The sequence below is a fragment of the Phyllobates terribilis genome, unplaced genomic scaffold, assembly GCF_046119375.1.
Source record: "Phyllobates terribilis strain yellow unplaced genomic scaffold, ASM4611937v1 Scaffold_8__6_contigs__length_399053987, whole genome shotgun sequence".
NCBI classification, from domain to species: domain Eukaryota; kingdom Metazoa; phylum Chordata; class Amphibia; order Anura; family Dendrobatidae; genus Phyllobates; species Phyllobates terribilis.
Genome location: NW_027362768.1, coordinates 293,231,155 through 293,249,358, shown reverse-complemented (window position 1 = coordinate 293,249,358; position 18,204 = coordinate 293,231,155). Strand labels below are relative to the sequence as shown.

The following is an 18,204-nucleotide window of genomic DNA, read 5'->3' as shown; positions in this document are numbered from 1 at the left end:
ACCTGAGCTCACACATAGAGGGTGTATATAAGGTGGGCACCAACTAAGATCAGGGTCAGATGCAGAGGATCAGATGCAGAGAGTCGGTCAGCTGCAGAGAACAAGTCAGGAGCAGAGGAGAGAAGAAAGACAAAGACCCAGAGTGAGAGAGGAGAAAAGAGAGAGACCCAGAGCACAGAAGAGAAGGACTCTGAGATCCCAACTAAAAGCACCGGGTGAAGAGTCGGCATCAGGGTACCGGAACCCAAGCTGGTGGGGGTAAAAACATTCCCCAGCCAGAGACCGGAGACCGTGGGCAGCGTCTGCCACGGTCACCCATCACATCCACCCCGAAGGCACACCACATGAAGGGTCAGGGAACCCAGGGCCAAGGGTGTCCCAACAGAAGGCCCGAGGGAGCTGGACCTAGGTGGATTACTGGTGGGGACGGCCAGAGAACGGGACAGAAAGAGAGCTCAGGGCCACGCTCCGGACTTGTTTGGGGGTTGGCTGGATCCAGGACCTGGTGGACGCAGCACGGCTCGGGTGGTCACTAGCAGCTGGAGTGACCAGTACAACATCTGCAGTAAGTAAACACCCTTAACTGCACAACCCGACTCTGTCTTCACTGCCGTCTGCACTACACCACCACAACCCCCATCCTCTGCGCCTGTCCCCTCTGAGGCTATACCCCTCCCGTTGGGGGTTATCCCACCAAGCTGCGCACCCACCATCAGCCTCAGCGGACCCTGCTGCAGCGGCGGCCACAGTGACCGCATCACAACGGGTGGCGTAGTCGACACAAAAGAACTCTTAATAACATCTGTAGGACTGCCACATAACACTGAGCTTGACGCCCTGGGCACGGGCCGGGTCACAGCCGCTCGGAGACTACAACCCCCCATCTGATCCGGTGCCGGGTATTCCCCTCAAATAGGAATATGTCCCAGGGGGCGCGTCACAACCCTTCCACTAGATCATTAATAAATATATTAAATAATATAGGGCCCAAGACAGACCCTTGAGGCACCCCGCTAGTAACCCTGACACCCCCTGAGCTTACTCCATTGATAACCACCCTCTGCTTTCTATCACTCAGCCAGCTATTTACCCACTTGCACACATTATCCCCCAGACCAAGCATTCTCATTTTATATACCAACCTTTTGTGTGGCACGGTATCAAACGCTTTGGAGAAGTCAAGGTATACAACATCCACTGACTCTCCCCGGTCCAGCTGTGAGCTCACCTCCTCGTAGAAGGCCATCAGGTTTTTTTGGCAGGAGCGATCCCTCATGAATCCATGTTGATATGGAGTTAGACAGTTATTATCATTAAGATATTCTACAATAGCATCTCTAAGAAATCCTTCAAACAATTTACCCACAACAGACGTTAAGCTGACTGGTCTATAGTTCCCAGGGTCACTTTTAGACCCCTTTTTGAATATTGGTACCACATTTGCTTGGCGCCAGTCTAGTGGGACAGTCCCTGTCCATAAAGAGTGCTTGAATATAAGATACAGCGGTCTGTCTATCACATTACTTAATTCTTTTAGTACCCGGGGGTGTATGCCATCTGGGCCTGGTGACTTGTCTATTTTGATATTATTTAGGCGTTTCTGAACTTCCTCCTGGGTTAGGTGGGTGATATTTAGCGGAGGGTTTACTTTATCACTCTGCATTTCCTCCGATAAATTGTTTTCTTTTGTGAAAACAGTGGAGAAGAAGCTATTGAGTAGGTTTGCTTTAACCTCATCGCCCTCTATGATTTTACCCAGGTGATTTTTCAATGGGCCAACTCCATCAGTTTTAATCCTTTTACTGTTTATATAGTTAAAGAACAGTTTGGGATTCGTTTTACTTTCCTTGGCAATTAGTCTCTCTGTCTCCTCTTTTGCTATTCTTATTTGTTTCTTACAGATTTTGTTTTTTTCCCTATAAGATATTAGCGCTTCCTCGCTGCCTTCTTGTTTAAGTTTACTGAAAGCCCTTTTTTTGTTTTTCATTGCCCTCTTGACTTCCTTATTTAGCCACATTGGCTTCCTCCTATTCCTAGCCCTTTTATTCCCATAAGGTATGTACCTTGTACAGTGACTATGTAGGACTGTTTTGAAAATTTCCCATTTTCTATCCGTGCTCCTATTACTGAAGATACTATCCCAGTCTATAAGGTGAAGGGCATCTCTTATCTGATCAAACTTTGCCCTCCTGAAGTTCAGTGTTTTTGTGACTCCCTTGCTGGGCACCCAACTGAAGCACATGTGGAATTGTATAATGTTGTGCTCACTATTTCCCAGGTGCCCCCCGACCTGCACCTCAGTTATTCTGTCTGGCCTGTTAGTTAATATTAAGTCTAAAAGGGCTGTCCCTCTAGTTGGTTCCTGCACAAGTTGTGACAAATAATTGTCTTTGATAATTGTCAGAAACCTGTTTCCTTTCTGAGATCTACAGCTTTCGGTTTCCCAGTCTATATCGGGGTAGTTGAAGTCCCCCATAATAATCACCTCGTTATTTTTTGCTACTTCGTCTGTTTGTCTCATTAATAGACTTTCCGCGGTTTCTGCTATATTTGGTGGTTTATAACAGACTCCTATGATAATTTTATTATTGTTTTTTGCCCCACGTATCTCCACCCATAAGGACTCGACCTCCTCATTTCCCTCCCATACATCCTCCCGTATTGTAGGCTTTAGACACGTCTTTACATATAGACAGACTCCACCCCCTTTCCGACTTCTTCGATCCTTTCTAAACAGACTGTAACCCTGTAAGTTAACTGCCCAGTCATAGCTTTCATCTAACCATGTCTCGGTTATTCCCACTATGTCATAGTTACCTGTAGATATTTCTGCTTCCAGTTCATCCATCTTGTTTGTCAGGCTCCTGGCATTTGCTAGCATGCAGTTTACACGATTTTGTTTTGTTCCAATCTTCTCCCTGTGGATTGTGTTAGAAATTTTCTTACCTCCCTTCCAAGTATCTTGTTTTGGACCTTCTTTGTCGCACTTCATATCTTTCATTAGTATGTTCTCTGGTTGCATGTTCGTGTCCGGCATTTTTCTTCCCATCCCCTCTTCTTCTAGTTTAACGCCCTCCTGATGAGTGTTGCGAGTCTCCTGGCGAATGTGTGTTTCCCGCTTTTGTTGAGGTGTAGTCCGTCTCTGACAAGGAGTCCGTCATAGAGGTAATTCACACCGTGGTCCAGGAATCCAAATCCTTGTTGTCTGCACCATCGTCTCAGCCAGTTGTTCACATCAAGGATCCTGTTCCATCTCCTGACGCCATGCCCGTCTACTGGAAGGATAGAAGAAAAAACTACCTGCGCATCCAGTTCTTTTACTTTCTTCCCCAATACTTCAAAGTCCTTGCAGATTGTCGGTAGGTCTTTCTTTGCCGTGTCATTGGTGCCAACATGTATCAGAAGAAATGGGTGGACATCCTTGGAACTGATGAGCTTCGGTATCCTATCGGTAACATCCTTAATCTTCGCCCCTGGCAGGCAGCATACTTCTCTTGCGGTTATGTCCGGTCTGCAGATAGCTGCTTCTGTTCCTCTAAGTACTGAGTCTCCCACCACCACCACTCTTCTTCCCTTCTTGGCTGTCCTTTTTCTTGTCGCTTCTGGGTGTTTCTGGGTGCTCTTTTCTTTTTTGCTTGCTGGTAGTTCCTCATCCTTAGGAGTGCCATCTTCGTCCTCCACAAGTCCTTGGAATCTGTTTCTCAGTTGTGTGGTTGGTGGTGTCTCCATGGGTATACTCTGGCTTGTTACACCGGTGCTCTGTCCAGACTCTTCCTCCCTAAAACTCTTCCTCTTCATGTTGGTTCCGCAGGGTTCTGCTTAGACAGTAGGTGGCAGTCTCCGGACATAAATGCTACATAGCACTGGGGAATCTCATCCTTTGCGGCACACAATATGGCCGCCATTACAGCTCCTGTCACTCACCTTTCCCAGACCCTGTAATATGGAATTTACTCAACTAAGTCAGTAATGTCAAGGGACGTGTCATTACACCATGTACTATGCAGGGTGTATCAGAGCTTAGTGATGCCCCCTGTACGATCGGTAATGGCGGCCATATTGCTTGTTATCCTGCATTCCCAAATACCGATCACTAGGAAATGACACAATAACTGCTCCTATCACGTTTCTCGCTGTGGACACCTCTTTACAGGGGATTCTCCTTCTGCATGCAGGTTCTATGAAGGATCTGATCGAAGGAGCGACCATGATATGGGGGTCCTGACTGCAGGGGGCAGCATTGCAGCAGATCCACCATCCCCGCTGTGCTGCATCCAGTGTTTCCAGTCCAAGCAATGCTCTGTGAGCTGAATAGTTCCCAGCTGCCCTGACACACAGTGACATAGGGCGACTATGCCCAAGGGCGCCTGTGTTGTGCCAGAAACGCGTCAGGTTTTAACATGGTTTCCTTAGATGCTTCTGTTTTTAATGGGTTTTGAATAAATCGAGGTTTTATCGCTGGATGGTTCTGCCGAATTCCTGCCTCCTTTTCACACTGTAACATAGCCTGTCCTCTATTATGCAGCAATTGTTGTCTGCTTTAGGAAACCTATTCTTTCCAATGTCCTAATAGGAAATTCTGAGTAATTAGAGGGGGCACCCCGATCACTGTTCTCATTTATTAGCTGTAATGAGAGGGGCAGCAGCATCTCCTGCTCCGGAGCCGACACTCCCAGGAATCAGAGCAATTAGCTTATTTATCATCATAGGATAGTTACGATATCGGGGGTTCAACCAAATTCATCCTAATGTGTATGCGGTCACAAGACATAGGGGGCAGTATAATAATAACAACAAGGACGTCCAATGAAATAACGACAAACACAAAGATATAGGGGGTTAAAAGAGATTTTATTTAAAGATGGAGTTAATTTATATTTTAGTATCATGTATATGTGTAAATTATTCATTTATTAGACTAAACCTATTTATGGGCCGTGTTGATCCAGAGGAAGGCGAAAACCCCCTGTGAGGAATAAGCCAATTGTCCTCATATCAGGGGGGAAAATTCCTTCCTGACCCCAAATATGGCGATCAGAATGAATCCCAAGATCAAAGGCCGATACCTAACCTGTGTAATGTAAGTGTGAAATAAAAAAAATGTAAATAATTTTTATTTACTTGGACTAATTATCATTTATATTCATGGGAACTAATTTTTCTTATAAACAAAGAAAATTGTATTTTTTATAACTTTTTTTTCTTATGCTACTAGTGTGTGAATCTACTTATTAATTTATTATACTAAACCTATTTAAGGCCGTGTAGATCCAGAGGAAGGCGAAAACCCCCTGTGAGGAATAGGCCAATTGTCCTCATATCAGGGGGGAAAATTCCTTCCTGACCCCAAATATGGCGATCAGATTAAATCCCAGGATCAAAAGCCGATCTGTGTCCTATATCTATGTGCCGAAATCTACTGTGTGCTATGTGTGCCTGTACTGATTATGTAGTGTGGGGGCCTGTACTGATTATGTAGTGTGGGGGACTGTACTGATTATGTAGTGTGGGGGCCTGTACTGATCATGTAGTGTGGGTGATGTGATGTGTGATGGGTGCGGTACTTACCAGGCCTGTGCTAAGGTGAGTTCAGGGATAATGGTCGCTCTGTACATTCTGCTGCTCGGCTGCCCCAGGGCTATTTTTCCTGAACTCACCAGATGGAAACTTAGCACAGGCCGCTCCTGGGGGTAGAAGATCTTCGGGCTGGAAGGGTGTCAGATGCCAGCCCAGGATTGGAGGAGGCCAAGTCAAGGGTCTGGGGCAGCAAAACAATGGCCGTGGTCCGACATGAAGATGGTAGAGAGAGAGTTGATGTTGAAGGGCAGCCGAGGTGACGTACAGCAGCAGAGACAGGAGGCATGAAGTTCTGGGCAGTTGGCTCGGGCTCATCCTGCAAGACATAAGAGGAAGACGTGAAATATTCTATCAACCGGATCTTCTGTTATATTAGGTCTTTATAATGGACCATACCACAATGTGACATCAGCTACAATGTCATCATATAATAGGTGTCCTGTGTGTATAGCGGTCACTCACCAGATGGTCGTGGATTCTTTCACAGTCCAGATCTTTTCAGCCACCTAAGAAAAACAGAGATATCAAGTCACTGGCAGAAAAAGTGAAAAAAGACAAGATGGATGATGATGATTACCACAATGTGAGTTATGATGGGAGTTATCCCCAGATCAGGAGATCCTTACCGGGCCCAGCTAGGTGACACGTACGTAAATCCGGTCACGGGGTTAAGGACTGCATGCTCCGGCCACTGCAGATGATGGTTCTCCAGAACTGGCCTGAATGGTAAAAATGGTGGCTCTGCTCTCCTTTCCTCCAGATCCTCCCAGCCGATGGTGGTAAAGAATCGATGCTTTCGGATGTTCCCGCTCACACCCAGGCGCGTCTTAGGGTCTTTGCGCAGCAGCTTCTTGATGAGATGTTTCACGTCAGCATCAAGCCAAGATGGAAATTTTGGCTTTTCGTTGATGATAGCTTTAAAAGCCATTTGCTTGACGGGGCCGTTGTAAAATGGGGATCGTCCTGCTGCCATCCTGGACACCACAATCCCCAGGCTCCACCAGTCCACTGCTGCGCCGTATCGTTTTCTACGATGCACCTCAGGGGCCATGTAATGGAAAGTGCCCGTCACTCCAGAGATGTTTTTGGAGGAGGTGACGCCATCTTGGGCGAGCCCAAGGTCGATAATACGGATGTGGCCATCTGCATCCAACATGATGTTATCTGGCTTGATATCTCTGCAATAAAAAAAGAAAATAAGAATTCTGTTCAGTGATAGAAGAGATGGAGAATGGGTCCCTGCAATATCAGGTAGAATAGGGGGCAGGACACCGGGAAAGCTGAGGGCCATATCTCCAGAATGTAAAGGGGACAGAGAGAAGGAGGAAAGTTCTGCTTACCGGTGGACGATGTTGTGTCCATGGAGGAACTGGACGCCACATACAATCTCTGCTGTGTAGAATCTGATGGAGAGAACAGAGTGTAGTATCAATGTCATCAAACCCTTCTCTAACAATCCCTAAATACCATGGCACCCCACCGCCTGCATCCAGCACCCTAAATTTATGCCCTTCCAGCACTCGCTTAGCTGCCCCCTGACCTCAGATTTTTTTCTCACCTGACATTGCCGATGTTCAGGCAGCCGCACATCCTGATCAAATCCTCCAGGCTGCCACCGGACAGATACTCCGTGATGAAATATGCCATGTGCTGAGACTGGTGTGCGGCATAAAGGTGGCATAGGAATGGGCAGTCTCTGGCCGCCAGGAGTATCTGCCGCTCTCTCATGATGGTGCTCTCATTGTCCTCCTTTTTGGTGATCATTTTGACAGCCATTTGGATGTTACGGCTGGGGACTGATGCCAGGACCACCTGAGAAAGACAAATGGAGAAGACTTAGAAGGTGTCTGCAGTGGGTGGAAGGGATCTGGATTTTATAGCACACAAGGCACATGAGTAAACTGAGTGGTCGCTCAGAATGTAAGTGATCAGGACCATGTAGAGGAGCAAATGTATGTATCAGCATAATGCACTGTCTGCTCCACAAATGGGCTACGGAAAGGTCTTAATAATTAATCATCATTTTTATTTCATAAATCAATAATACACATGAAAATAAGCAATTTTCAGAGAAATCTGCTTCTTTCTCCACCAGGACTGATTTTCAGTTTTCAAAATTCTATATTTTTTGGTAAAAACTATATTCAGTGAAGACAGATTTTTACAATACTGAGATAGGAGGTGACAGTTGGTGCTGATAATATTCTATGTAAGATTGATGGGAGAGGAGGGGGAAAGTGGAGGGAGGAGTTCTGTATTTAGGTTCTCCCTCTTCCTCCCTCCCCTCTACATAGAATACTATCAGCACCAACTGTCATGCTTTGAGTTGGCATTAGTGTGGTACAAATATCCTTGTCTATCTAGATTTAATAAAACACAGAGACCAATGTATATACAATATGGCAGCCTGATAGGAGCCGATATTGACAATGACATGGAAATAAAATAATGTCCCCTCGCCCCCTACATCTGTTACAACTGAGATCAACCATCCAAAATAGAAGAATACCACGTTATATAAGCACCAGACCTAACTATGGTGACGTCTTATACGTCATCTCACAGAAGAACAGTACAATAAGCAACAACAAAGTATGACATGGCTGATAACAGAAAACAATAGATGGGGATATAATAACAACTTCAGATTTCAAATAAATAAAAATAGATGTAGGACTTACTTTGCCAAAGGCGCCCCTACCCAGGACCTGGTGGATGTTGAAGTGGCTGATGTTAAGCCTGGCATAGGGGCTGGATCCCGGTGTTGCCTCCTCCAATCCGTTGAGTCGTCTCCTCTTGTTAGTGATCTTCTTGAATCCGGTCACGCTGTCATCTTCTCTCTTCCGCTTCTCTTGGCTCTCTTGTCCATGTCCAGTAGACGCCATTCTCATAAATATCTTCCCGTCTGTAGACTTCGTCCGAGCGCTTCAGTCGACAGTTGAAAGTAAACGGCAGTTGGTCGTGTGCAGGTGATTCCAGAGGTGACGGAACCCTTTGGTTGCATCTGCCTGGCGGCGGCTCATAGACCTGCTCTGCTCTATACACTGATGTGGGCATCATGGGTGACCGTTTAGAGTCAAGAGAAACGGCAGAGAACTTCATGGCGACTTCTAGTGATTTTTTAAATTTATTCCCATATCAGGAATAATAATAGTATAATTTTTTATAGAATTTTTTTATGAATTTACTAGCTCTTCCCCTTATCAAAGTAATCCTTTTATATTCCAGATTTTTTTTCTTCTTTTCATCTCATTATAAGATGCCACTTTTTATATGTCGTAGTTATAGACTATTTTTCTATTCCACTATATACTTTGTGCACAATTTTAGGCAATTTGTATTTTTGAGGATTCATTTTTTAACTGTTTATTTAACATTTGTTTCTTTTAGCATAGCCAAACAATAATGCATCAATTTAATACATGTTATAAATTTGGGATATCATGTTGGACAAGGAGTCAGACTCATCAGTGAAGAGTTTTAGCAAAAACCAGTACGAAAGTCTCTGATATATAGTGAATAAAATATTTTCCAAGTTTTCCAAATTAACCTCAAACATCAATAGTCAGTAACTCAAGCAATGCAACTATAAAAGGGGAAAAGAGGACCGTTTTTGCAATGCAATGACGCTTGTTTCCCCAAAAGAAATTCAGGAGATGAGTTTTAAATTTCTTTAAAACCAGACATGGAATTGGTATAGGCAGAGTTTCTAACATATAAAGAAATTTAGGCAAAATGGTCATTTTTACAGCAGCTGCTCTCCCAAAAATTGAGAGGAGAAGCTTTGCCCATTTGGAGAGTAAAAGCTTGATATCTTGAAAAAGCCTGGAAAGTTATGTTTATATAAGGAATCATAGGACCCAGTTATAAAGACACCAAGATATTTAAACTTTGTGTCCTTCCAGGCAAATTTGAACATTTCGCGTAAGATATTTACTGTTGAGGAACTTAGGTTAATGGGGAGAGCTTCAGTTTTTGTAGTGTTTATCTTATATCCCGAAAGTGCACCATATTCCAGCAAAGTAGTATGTAGATTAGGTAAGGAAATTTGTGCGTTGCAGAAAATGAGTAAGATATCGCCTGCAAAAAGAGACAACTTAAACTCTTTTTGTTTTATTGAAATACCCTGAATATTAGGGTTATTTCTTATATTAGATGCCAATGGCTCTATGCAAAGCACTAACAGGAGGGTGGATTAGGGACATCCCTGCTTGAAAGTATTAAAACGTGAGGAGGAAACATGAGGAAGTTTAAGAACGGCACTAGGCGACGAATAAAGAGCATGTATGGCTTGAAGGAATGGGTCTGAGAAGCCGTATTTTTCCAAAGAGGCAAATAAGAAAAGCCAATTTAGCCGATCAAATGCCTTCTCGGCATCGAGGCTAAGTAAAAGACTAGACCGATTACTTCTTCCAAGATCATCAACCAAGTCTACAGTACGCATGGTATTGTCTCCTGCCTGCCTATGTAACACAAAATCGACCTGATCTTTATGGATCAAATTTGGGAGGAACTAAGTCAATCTCAAATAGGATGTGGCCCACCAGCAGGGGAGACTGGGCGATGCGTAGAGACTCAAAACGCTCCATGAATAAATTGGAATAACGGGGCGGACCGAGTGCCCATTGCACAGCCCCTCAACTGCTGATAGGACACACCCTCAAAAGTAAAAGTATTACGTTTCAATATGAGTAATATGCTTTGCAGAATAAATTGAACTTGTGTATCAGATTGGGAAATATCTTGTTTGAGATACTACTCAATGGCTGATAATCCGAATTCGTGTTTAATATTGGTATATAAAGAAGTAATATTTGGTGTGAAAAGGTAGTAATTGGAGGGAAGATTACGTTGATTATGTTCCATTGTTAAATGGGACAAATCACGTAAATAGGATGTGACTCGCCCCCTGGGCCGTGGGGCACCCGGAACCGGGCTTCAGTGCGATGATGGGGGTAGTAGTGGCAACCCGATCCCGTGGCTCAGGGTGGTCAGACCAAATGCTATGGCAGTCTATTTGGAGAGTTATGAATGTCCGACTACGCCACCCGTGGATTGCGGTCAGGGATGACAGCCGCTGCTAGGCAGACCGCTGAGGCTGATGTTGGTGTGTAGCACAGGGATAGGATGACTCCCCACGGGAAGAGTGTAGCCTCAGGGCAGCGCATGTGGATGCTGGGGGTGATAGTGCAGGCCACAATAATAAGGGTTCAGAGTCTGCTTCAAACAGTCCAGGGTCTTTATTGTAGGTAGAACTAATGACCCAACAGGAGTACCGGGTAGTAATGGGCCTGGGTGTCTGACAGCATTCGGGCGAGCCCCACTGGTCAGGGGGAGTGGGTAGGCCTACCGTTCCCTCTCTGCCCTTGCTGACTATCCCCCTTTTTGTGGTGTGATAGCCCATGTCCCTGAGCTGGCCGTGTACTTCGCCTGTATGGCTTGCAACTCGTGCCTTAGGTACCTTTTGCTTTTCTGTGCTGTACCGGTCCCTCTGTGTGGCGGAGCTTCCAGGCTTCTTAGGCCAAGGGACCTGAAATCCCTCGCGGGTTGGTTCTCTGCTGCCGGGCTTGCAACCCTGACAGCCTCGGACCCCAATGTCCGGTTGTGTGCCTCTCTCAGCCAGGACCGGCTCTCGTCGCCTCTGTCCCTGGCTCGCAGCTTCTCCTCTGCCTCCCGGACTCCTCAGCTGCTGCTGACTTGTCCCTCTTCACTGAGAACCCTTCTGGACACCTCAGAAGTGGGTTCTGGTCTCTCTAACCCTGCCCCAGTTCCAGCTTTTATAGGGGCAGCCTGCTCCCCCTACTGGCCTGGGACCGGAGGTGCTGCATGCTAATGGTCCCTGACCAGGGAACCTCCCTCCTGCTCTCAGACACTGCCTTTAATATTTGTGGCATCCAGACCTGGGGTGACACAGATGCTAGATCCATAAGATAAGGCTGTAAAAATATATCTATGTAATGTGACAAATTAGCTGTAATGGAATCAATGCCTGATATGATTGAACAACCAGGCGGATGCGTGAGACTTTTATGGACGTTGGGTAAGAAATAAGAATGGGATATTTGATATTGTTTAATAAAGAGAATATCCTTTTCTTTTTATTGAATACTCCCCATTGATTAGCTGTCTCTATCAATTTAAGATATTCCTGATAGTACAAATGAGAAGGATGTTGAGAAAGTTGAAGATAATAATGAGTCACCCAGAATTCTTAATGCTTCATTAATATAAGCTGACCGGTCCATGATGACCACGCTCCCACCTTATCGGCAGCTCGTATCACAATTTGTTCATTGGATTTAAGATTTTTAAGAGCCAACCGTTCTCTAGGATTGAGGTCCTGCACCGCTCCCGGCACATTAACCCCCGCAATGCTGCGGTCGAAGTCGATCGCAGCATTGCGGTGGCAAGGGGAGGTGATCGCAGATACTCACCTCCTCTTCCGGCCTCCAGCGCTGTCTGCCGTGGCTTCCAGGATGTTGCTGTGACACCCCAGGGGTCTGGTTGTCACAGTGATAGAGATATTACGTCTGAGAGCAGGTGGGAGGTCCTTTGGTCAGGGATCCTGTGCATGCCACACCTCCTGCCCAGCCTTGGGAGGGGAAGAACTTCCCCTGGATAAACCCGGGGCTGAGGCAGGGTTAGTGAGTCCAGGAAGAGTAGAGACAAGAGCAGCATAGGAAGCAGCAGAGTCACAAGGAGTCAGGGGCTGGCAGCTAAAGAGCTCGCCCTGACTAAGAAGATTCTTTACCGGACCCGGAGTCCGAGGCTGTGGGGACTAACTTCTACCCAGCAGCAGAATCCGTCAGGCAGGGGATTTCAGGTCCCCTGGCCCAGAAGCCCGAAGGCCCGGTCACACGCGTGGGACCAGCACCGCCATCGTGGAGCGGAAGCCATTAGAAGGCCCCGAGTCACCGGCCATACGGGTGAGCACCACACGGTACACTCAGGGACGTGGGCTACTTACATCAGCTTCTAGCAAGGTAGCCAGAAGAGTACAGTCAGCTTGGGAGGCCTACAACTACGCCTGGCCAGGGGAGATCCCATCTGCTCAAGGACTGACCAGGCCCCGTTCGCTAGCAAGTACTCCGGGAGGGTCTATCGTTGTTACCAGTAAAGACCCTGAACGCTACCATACCGTCTCTGAGTGGTTCCTGCTACCCCCATCATCCACGTCGGCTGCCCTGAGGCCATACCCCTCCCGTTGGGGGTTATACTATCACGCTGCACCATCCTTCCACCGGCCTCAGCGGTCTGCCCTGCAGCAGCAGCCCCCTGGCTGCATTCAACGGGTGGCGTAGTCATCAACCATTTTCTACCGCTAACAGACTGCCGTCCAGTTTGACTCCCTGGGCACGGACCGGGTCACCGCCACGAGACTACAACCCTAAACAGATCCGGCTCCGGGTAAGCTCCCGCGTGCGCAACGCAGCGCGACACAGGCCCAGGGGCGCGTCAACTTTGGCGTAGTCGGCAGGATCACGTGCCCGCAACCACCGGGTACTGCGTGCCTGAAAAGCAAAGACTGTTCAAACTTACCAGTGGTGAAGATTCCCGCCATCGGTGAAGATTCCCGCCATCCGGCACCATCTTCAGCCTTCTTCCCGCCATCCGTGGAGTTTTCCCGCCATTGGACGCCATCTTGAGGACGCCGCGCGGGAAGAAGAGGGGCGTGGACTCCGAAAGCGCGCGAGAACTGAAGCCCCGCCTCACGTCCGGACGTTGCGTAAGGTCCTGGAAGGAGCCCAGCAGACGCCGACGTCACAGGAGCGCGACGGAAGGTCCTCAACCCTGACGATCCACTGCGGAGCCGCGGCCTACGGAACAGGATCATCGCAAGGTAGGCCACGGTCCACTAGGGGGGAGGAAGATGTCGGATACGGAGGAGAGCTCCACTGCCTCAACCCCCGCCAGCGCTACCGCTGTTGCAGTTATGCCCTTCACCATGCCCTATATCCCGGGAGCAGCTTGGCTACCCCAGTACTCAGGGGAGTCACATACCCTGCATGACTTTAGAGAAAAGCTGGATAGCCTCTTCCAGGTGTACCCCCTCACAGAAGAGCAAAAAGTGAGCATCCTGGTGGCCCAACTAACTGGGGCAGCCAAAAGGGAAGTAAAATCCTGGCCACCTGGGAGGAAGACTGTCGCAGGGATACTAACCCGGCTGAAGGACACCTTTGATACCCGCACCTCAGCCGAGATTAAACTTAGATTCTACGGGTGCAAGCAGCGAGCGCATGAGAGTATAAGGGACTATGCACTCAACCTACAAGAGGCCCTGAGGGCCATTAAGCAGACCGACCCTAATGGAGTGGGAAACGAGGACAGGCTGTTGACCGAACAATTTATAGAGGGTTTATATTGCAATGCCCACCGCACCCAGTTGCGGGCAATGGCCTTACAGGACCCTCATCTAGAATTTGCACAGTTCAAGGACAGAGCCATCCGGGTGCTCCGAGAACCGGCACCAGGTGGCGTTGTGACCCACAGACGCCCCACTACCACTTACTACCAGGAGGCGGCGCCCTTGTCAGCAGGGCCTGTGGGAGCTGATGCGCAGGCTTTGGACAATGACCCGGCTCCAGACCTACACCATCAGGTCCAAGAGCTAGCTAAAAGCGTTGCTGCGCTAACCCGAACTGTGCAGTCTTTACAGGTTTCCACTCCAGGGAAGATCCAGCTGGCATCCGGACCGGAGGACATCCCGTGGCGTCGACCAAGGAGGACCCCACCGGCCAGAGGAAGACCCAGTGACCGATACAGCGAGGACGGACGACCCATCTGCCGCCGCTGCAATCAACCCGGACATATGGAAAGGTACTGTTCTTTAAACGGGCACAACCTGGGGTAGAGGGCCAGCCCCCAGGAAAAAGATCACCAGGCCCATCGAACTGGCGCGACAGATATGTGGGAGGACGTCCAGTCTTGCCTGTGGTACTGGATGGCATTCCCATGAGTGCCCTACTGGACACCGGGTCACAGGTCACCACCATCCCGTACGTGCTCTTCAAGCAGTACTGGAATGACTCGGATATTACCCGCTACCCTGACAACGACTTGAGTATCATCGCCAGCAATGGTCAGCCCGTGCCACAGATCGGATTTAAAGAGGTGACCATCAAAATTGGTAGAGTCGAACTGGCCGCACAGGGACTGATCATTGTAGATATTGACAAACATGAGAGTCACCCAAAAATAACTCTAGGAACTAATGTAATTGAAAATTGTCTTGCAGAGGTGATTTTCCTTTTACAGCAGGTTGCCAAGAATGCCAGCTCCGGCGAGCAGCGGGTGCTCCAGAAAGAGATCCGGGCACTGATGCAACGGCAACAAGTGGAACTCTCCGGCGGTGAGATTGGTAGCGTAAGAATGTGTGACCCTTTTCCTATTGCCATGCCCCCAAAAAGTGAAATGATGATTTGGTGCCGGGCAGCTATTGGTCTGAGAGGTAGAGATTACCAGGCAATGGTAGAACCAGTTTACTCAGACAGTAGGCCCACCATTTTGACAGCACGGGGGGTGGTCAATGTACGCCATGGGAGGGTGCCCGTTCGCATAATAAATATCGGGGAGAGGGAAGTGTACCTGCCCCGGTATGCCACGCTAGCCAAATTATATACCACTAATCAAAATTCTATACAATCTGTGGAACCCTTGCCTCCATCTCACCCGGAGGAAGGTAACGGCTCTAAGAAAGACATGGAGGACTGGTGTCAGCAACTACATCTGGGTACTGACTCCACTCCCTCACACCAGAAACAAGGAGTCTATCGGGTGGTTCAAGAGTATGAGAGAGTGTTTAGTAAACACCCGTTAGACTTCGGGCGAGTCAAGGGGGTAGAACACCGCATCCCCACGGGAGATCATCCTCCCATAAAAGAGAGGTATCGACCCGTACCCCCTGCACATTACCAACACGCCAAGGGGATGCTTAGAGACATGAAGGAGGCTGGGGTAATCCGGGATAGCTGTAGCCCCTGGGCAGCCCCACTAGTTTTAGTCAAAAAGAAAGACAACACCATGAGGATGTGTGTAGATTACCGGAAAATCAACCGTATCACACACAAGGATGCGTACCCCTTACCAAGGATAGAGGAGTCATTGGCTGCTTTAAGATCTGCTAACTTCTTCTCTACCTTGGATCTCACTAGCGGGTACTGGCAGGTTCCTGTAGCAGAGGCGGACCGGGAGAAGACCGCATTCACCACCCCGATGGGACTTAGCGAGTTCACCTGCATGCCGTTCGGACTCTGCAACGCCCCAGGAACCTTCCAACGATTAATGGAGTGCTGTCTGGGCCACAGAAACTTCGAGACGGTCCTGTTGTACCTGGACGATGTCATCGTATACTCCAAAACTTATGAGGACCACCTGAAACACCTGGCGGAGGTGTTCGAAGCTCTGGCGAGTTACGGCCTAAAGGTGAAACCCTCCAAGTGTCACCTCCTGAAACCAAAGGTGCAATACCTGGGACACGTGGTGAGCGCTGACGGAGTGGCTCCCGACCCCGATAAGATCACCGCAATCAAAGGATGGCCAAGCCCTTCCAGCGTAAAAGAAGTGCGGCAGTTCCTAGGGTTGGTAGGCTACTACCGAAGGTTTATTCCCGGTTTCACCAAAAAGGCGGCGCCTATGCAGGACCTCCTGATAGGCCAGTCCCGGAAGGCCAAGAACCAGAAGCCGCCCTTCAAATGGGAAGAGCTAGAGGAAGAGTCCTTCCGCCAGCTGAAGATGGCCCTCACGGGGGATGAAATCTTGGCGTATCCGGACTATAGCCAGCCCTTCATCCTCTACACCGACGCCAGTAACGTCGGGCTAGGAGCCGTACTGTCCCAGATTCAGCAGGGGAAAGAGCGAGTAATCGCCTATGCCAGCCGAAAACTGCGACCCACCGAAAGGAATCCCGAGAATTATAGCTCATTTAAGCTAGAGTTCCTGGCCGTGGTATGGGCAGTCACCGAGCGCTTTAAGCATTACCTCGCTTCTTCCCGGTTCACCGTATACACGGATAACAACCCGCTGACACACCTGGACACGGCAAGACTCGGTGCCCTGGAGCAGAGGTGGATGGCCCGTCTGTCCAACTACGAGTTCACAATTAAATACCGGGCAGGGCGCTCCAATACCAACGCGGACGCCCTGTCCAGGATGCCCAACCTGCCGGACGGAGGAGAAGATCCGGAGGGACTGGAAGAAGTTGAACTCCCTGCGTTCCACCGTCATGGGACTATCCAGTATTCCCACCGGGTAAGGAGTAAGCAGGCTGCTACGTTGAACCCCTTACCTCACTACAACTGGGCGGAAACGCAAGACAGCGACCCTGCCGTCCGACTGGTGAAGGAGATGCTGACTCGCCCGGAGGCTAGCCTGGAATCAGACGCTCCAGAGGAAGCCAAACAACTATGGGCAGAGAAGAGTCGACTGTTCCTTTACAAGGGGAAGTTGTGCCGCAGAATGGTTAACTCCAGGACGCATGAACTACTCTGGCAAGTAGTGGTGCCACGAAGAGACGCAGCCATGGTGATGGAGGCATACCACGACGGAGCTGGACACTTCGGGTGGAAAAAGCTGGAGTTCCTGCTGCGCGAGCGGTTCCACTGGGTAGGCATGAGGGGAACCATCGAGAAGTGGTGCAGAGACTGTGGCCCGTGCAATCTGAGAAGGAAGGACCGGGCCAGCCAGAAGACTCCCCTGCAGTCCATCGTCACCCGGCAACCGTTGGAACTGGTAGCCTTGGATCATGTAAAACTGACCCCCAGCAGAAGTGGCTACGTCTACGCGTTAACCATCGTGGATCATTACTCCCGGTTTCTGGTTGTCGTCCCCGTCAAGGACTTAACGGCTCGAACAGCAGCTAGAGCCTTCCAGCAGCACTTTTGCCGTCCACACGGGTACCCGGACCAAGTGCTGACGGACCAGGGACCTGCCTTTGAAGCGGAGGTCTTCCAGGAATTCTGCAATCTGTATGGCTGCCGGAAGATAAGGACGACACCCTACCATCCGCAAACTAATGGACTTTGTGAGAAAATGAACCAGGTGGTAATGGATCTTCTAAAAACGTTGCCCCTGGAAGAACGCAGTCTGTGGCCTGAGAAGTTGCCCGATCTGGTGGACCTATACAACCACATCCCGGTAGGTTCCACCAACTGTACCCCGGCTTACCTAATGAGGGCAAGACCTGGTAAGTTACCTGTTGACCTGGAAATGGGAGTCCTGACGCCCGAGGACACTTCACCAGAAACAGACTGGGACACAGAGAGGCAGCAGCAGTACCGGAAAGTACAGGAGAGCGTGGAGCGAAGTCTCTGTCAGGCTAGGGAAAGACAAGAGAAGACTTACAACCAGTATGCTCCCGCTGTTCCCCTGGTACCCGGAGAGCAGGTCTTGAAGAGGAAGAGACGGCTCCACAAGTTGGACGACCAGTGGGAGAAGGACCCGTACACCGTACTGCCCTCAAGCCACGAGAACCCGAAGGTCTGTACCATCAGTAAAGACGGAGGGGAAACCACAGCCATTGTATCCCGGGACCACCTGAAGAAGTGCCCCGAACAACTGAGGAACCCTGAGGAGGAACAGGAAGACCATCGACCCGTGGAAGAAAGGGAAGATATGGTTAGTACCGTGCTC

At 48.9% G+C, this 18,204-nt stretch overlaps 1 protein-coding gene across 5 annotated transcripts in view; it reads left to right on the top strand.

The window, feature by feature from the left end:
* LOC141157322 (microtubule-associated serine/threonine-protein kinase 3-like) overlaps window positions 1-18,204 on the top strand; it is a 490,040-nt gene that overhangs the window by 119,922 nt on the left and 351,914 nt on the right. The window contains exon 1 of one of the 5 annotated variants that reach the window (XM_073644405.1): window positions 4,095-5,080. The exons of the other annotated variants lie outside the window; for them this stretch is intronic. The gene's annotated coding sequence lies outside the window, so the exon portion shown is untranslated. Of the gene's footprint in view, window positions 1-4,094; window positions 5,081-18,204 lie in introns of those variants that run through there. 5 annotated transcript variants of the gene reach the window in all.